The 5,126-nt window shown below is 37.9% G+C and overlaps 1 long non-coding RNA gene across 1 annotated transcript; it reads left to right on the forward strand.

Annotated features, from left to right (window-relative positions):
- Window positions 1-773: 773 nt before the first annotated feature.
- Window positions 774-1,585, forward strand: LOC103654633 (uncharacterized). The gene is made up of 3 exons (XR_002268894.2): window positions 774-866; window positions 959-1,057; window positions 1,144-1,585. It is a non-coding gene; the product is annotated as an uncharacterized lncRNA (long non-coding RNA).
- The last annotated feature ends 3,541 nt before the right edge of the window (window positions 1,586-5,126 follow it).

The following is a 5,126-nucleotide window of genomic DNA, read 5'->3' on the forward strand; positions in this document are numbered from 1 at the left end:
ATTTCACACGTTCTGCATTTTTTTATCTTTTTTTGTATGGGACACAACTTATTGATGAAAGTATATATAAATGTTCCAGCTGATATAACTGAAGAGAAAAGGGGTCGTGGCAAAAACAAATGTAAGAATCTTGCTAAACTTAAACCAGGACAAAAGATTAAAGTGATGTTCTACAACAACCGTGCTCTTGGCACATCATTTGCACGACACATTGGTAGAATCGTCCGTGATCCTACTATTACCCCGGTGAGAGTGAAGAAATGGACAGACATTAGTGAGACATCTATGAAGCATATTTTTGCTGCAGTAAAGGTATACTTTCATTATATTGTTGTGTTATCTTTTATATATGGTATACTTTCATTATATTGTTGTGTTATCTTTTATATATGTATATATATCCTTTAAGATGGTACATTTATATGGGGCATCTGTTTAACAATTTTTTAGGACAAGTTTGAAAACAAAGACGAAAACATTAAAATTGATGTCTATGAAAATGATATCATGGAGCATGCTAGGGATCTATGGAACAATTGGCGTGGTGACTTGTGTCGGCATTATGTTAAGCCAGCAAAGAATATGCAACAAGCTATTAAGAACTGCCCTGAAGATTTTCCACAAGCTGACTGGGAGTGGTTGGTTAAAGAACATTTCTATAGTAAGGAGTTCATTGTAAGTGCTATACTGCTACCCATTACTGTTCTTAATTGTTTACTGCTGAGATGGTGTTGTTAACATGTATAGTAATCTAATTATTCATTTCATTCTAGGCAAGGAGCAAGAGAAATTCAAAAAATAGATCTAACTTGACAATCCTCCATCACAGTGGCAGCAAACCATTTAGAAAAGTAATTTATGACAATGTAAGTATTTGACATTTTATCTAAACATGTTGATTAGTTTTCTTGTATATTACTTGTTAGTTTTGATTACATATATTCCATGCATATACTAGGGCGGAAAGGATAACAACCCTCCAAGTTTGGATGCCTTATTTTTCATGACTCACACAAAGGGTGGTAGTTTTCTAGATTCTGAATCCTCCAGCAAGCATGTGAGCTTATGAAGTCATATATATTTCTGTTTATTGGTGATATACCATAATACAACTCTCTGAAATTAAGGTATCTTTGAATGCAGGCACAACTTGAGGAACAAATATCATTAGATCCTTCTCTTTCTAATGCAGAACTTATGGATAAGTGCTTCCCTTCAAAGAGACAGGATCACATTGTTGGATATGGTGGTGGCGTGAAAGCAAGACATCTTAGAAGTCCATGCATTAGTAAGGCTGAATTGATAGAAAAGTTGAAACAGTCCGAGGATGAGAAAAGAGCAATGCAAGAAGAAAATAGAGAGCTACGAGAAGAAAATAAAGCTACAAACAGTCGTATGAGCCGTATGGAACAGGAGTGGGAAGAACTAAAGAACAGATTAAGTAGTAGTTAGACAAAAAGTTCTAGTATACGATCATCTAGCAGATTTAAACGATGGTATTCATCATAAATCTTCAGATGGTTTAGTAGATGTAAATTAGAGTACATGTTTAAGAGTGAATGATATATGAATCTATTTTGACAACAAATATATTGCCACATGGAAAACAATGATATCTGGTTTTGCTTATAATGGACAGTTTAGAGAAGCCCTTTTGGTCTACAATGATATGTGCAGAGAAGGAGTCACACTGGATGATACAGTCTTTGTTGCTGCACTTGGTGCTTGTGCTCATGGAGGTTTGTTGCAAGAAGGTTGGAGCATCTTTAATCAAATGGTTGAGTACTGTCGCATTGTTCCAAGAATGGAGCACTATGGATGCATAGTGGACCTACTTGGTCGAGCTGGTAAGTTACAAGAGGCAGTTCGATTTATTGATTTACAAAAGCCTGACGTTTTTCTCTGTTTATCTGTTTTTCAATGTGCAACCTCCTGAGTGGGCGCGTTGCTTGTGTAAGCTGGACAGAATCTGCAGTCAAACTATAACCTGCCAACATTGTCACAGCTGTAGTTGAAGGGTCCTTTATCACGTTGAAACTGAATGGAGTAGGAGCCATCTGGCCAACAGTTGGCAGGAAATTGGTAGGAAAGTTAGATTGGTTTGCTTTAACAGGAGGTTGATCCCATGTGGCTGATTTTTTTTCTGGGGACTGAATGAGATAGACCTACTGTATCTTTCTCGATCATGATCCCTGCTTCTGGACCTTCTCCTATTCAACTCTGGTTCTCCATGGTATTTTTGGAATGGAAGGAGTAAACATTAGCTTTGCTGAATACAGAAAATCAGTAAACATCCAAGGACAACTAAGTATCTTTTGTGTTAATTTCTTAGGTTTGCTATTGTCCTTTAGATAGTTCATTTCATTTAGTTTATAACATTTTAGTTCTTGCAAAAAAGATCATTTGCAATATTGTTGGTGTTCATAATCAGCATAGTGGTCTCCAAATGTTTGAATGATGTCTATCTCTATAAAATAGACAATTATTCTCAACTGTTAATATTTTCAGATCATTTATTTTTTATTACTAATTTTTGTTGATTGCTGATGTTAATAACCTCTTTCGTATTCTTCAGTTCCTCTGCAAACAAACATATGGTTACTGATGGACTAGCTGTATTATTGCAACTTCTGTTTGTATATATTTTTAACCATATATTTGTATATTTCTAAACCTTGGTTCTTGCATGGGCATTACAGACCAAGGGGTTTCTGCAATCTTCAGCAATTAAGAGTGCTGCATGTGAACTGCGATATTGCCGGCTCGTTAAGAAGCTCCACTGGTAATTATGGCAAAACTAGAGAATCAAGGACGTCCAGTGAGACTTCAGAGTTTGCTAGAAAATGGGTACCATTTGTTAAGAAGTACAACATTGAACCTAGAGCTCCTGAATGGTACTTCTCCCAGAAAATTGATTACTTGAAGCACAAAGTGCACCCTTCATTTGTTAAAGACCGTCGGGCCATGAAGGTATGTCTTTGCAAACATCTATATAATGTTTTTTAGTTATAATCCAATACTGACATGTCAGAGAGAATATGTAGAATTCAAAGTTATGGTAAATGGCCTTGTTGCTAAGGCACAGAAAGTTCCCGAGGAAGGATGGATCGTGCAAGATTTCACACCATGGCCAGGAAACAATACCAGGGACCATCCTGGAATGATTCAGGTTAGCATCTACAAAATAAAACTTCTGTTACTCAGTTGTCTGCTAATATGGTTGATAATAGTTTTGCCCCCTTTTTTCTCTTGAAAGGAATTTGCTTTGCTAACTACTCTTTCTGATCATACTTAGGTTTTCCTTGGTCACAGTGGTGGCCTTGATACTGAGGGCAATGAGTTACCCCGTTTGGTCTATGTTTCTCGTGAATAGCGTCCTGGATTCCAGCATCACAAGAAAGCTGGTGCCATGAATGCTCTTGTAAGTAGTTATAAGTTACAAACAGTGCAAAAAACTATCAATGGCCCTTCAGTATGATGGTTGTGACGGTGGATTTCTCTTTTTTTCACAGGTTCGTGTCTCAGCTGTGCTTACCAATGGACAATACAGGTTGGATCTTCAGTATGATGGACTGCACTTATTGCAACTGACACTGTTTTGCTGTTATAATTAGCGGAGTTCCTCTTGTTACAGAAGGTACATTCCTATTTCATAAAATAGGTCATATACGGTCTTTTGATGAGCTGCATATTGATTTATCTGTTCATGCAGATATCTTGCTCGATTGGAAGTGCTTGTTGTCCCTGATTTAGAGTTGCCGCTGCAATCCATCTGACAAAGCTGCTGCTTACGAGGTCATGCTCTTCTCGCTGTTAATTGCAATATTGCCGGCTCGTTAAGAAGCTCCACTGGTCTGTGAACTCAAGTAAGCTAATTAAGAGTGCTGCATGTGAACTGCTGTCGACTCATCTGCGAGCGAGCAGAGCTTGCTGGCCCTTGGCAATGCCTGTCCGCGACTTGAAGCTGTGCATATCAATGGCTGTTAATTGCAATATTGCCGGCTCGTTAAGAAGCTCCACTGGTCTGTGAACTCAAGTAAGCTAATTAAGAGTGCTGCATGTGAACTGCTGTCGGCTCATCTGCGAGCGAGCAGAGCTTGCTGGCCCTTGGCAATGCCTGTCCGCGCCTTGAAGCTGTGCATATCAATGGCTGTGCATATCAATGCCTGTCCGCGCCTTGAAGCTGATTTCTACCACTGTACAGGGCATTCTGGAGACTGTCTGATGGAAGCCAACGTATCAGCATGGAAGTTGTGCTGGAGATGCTGATGGAAGTTGAGGCCACCACATATACGGTGTGAGGCACGCTGGAGTCTATGCATGGCAGGGAGAAGAAAAGTCCTAGTGTGATCATTGTTGTAAAAGATTTTTCAGATTTTATACTATATATATGGAAATACATATCTCATATGTAATAATCAGATTTGTTTTGGTTAATATATATATACAATTTATACTTGTTTCAAATGAGGTTCATATATGAGCTGTGAAGTGTTTGTTGGTGCATGCTAAAATGAAATTTAGTTTCCTGTCTTTGATATACTATTAATGTAATATGATTAGTTTACATTTGACGACCACATTTTGGCTATTAACAGACATGACTATTACAGATGCAGTTTTCAATACTATTGTAAGTGGACGTTAATGTTGACATGTGGTTGTTAATAGTCATGTCTGTTATAGCTAAAACCAAGGTTGTTGATGCCTCATATGTGGTCGCTAAAAGCTGCAAATTTGGTTGTTGATGCTTTTTATGTGGTCGTTAATACCCCATAACTAACGACCATTATATATCTGGTCGTTAATCGAATAACGACCGGAATCTACATGTGGTCGTTACTACAATTAACGACGGAACATTTAACGACCATCGACGACCACATTTTTGTGGTCGTTGTTTACATTTGACGACCACATTTTGGCTATTAACGACCACATATCCTATCGTTAATACTCATTTCTCTTGTAGTGATTGCTCTTGCGCAAAGAAGAAACTAGAAAAATTGGGAAATATGTTGTTTGACATTTTTCAAACAGAGTGGTAATAAAAAGCACCCACTAAGCCCCCAAACTTTAGAAAATCACCATTAATTAACCATTAGGTATCCTTGACTAAAATTTGT

The sequence above is a fragment of the Zea mays genome, chromosome 4 (genome assembly GCF_902167145.1).
Source record: "Zea mays cultivar B73 chromosome 4, Zm-B73-REFERENCE-NAM-5.0, whole genome shotgun sequence".
Taxonomy (NCBI): domain Eukaryota; kingdom Viridiplantae; phylum Streptophyta; class Magnoliopsida; order Poales; family Poaceae; genus Zea; species Zea mays.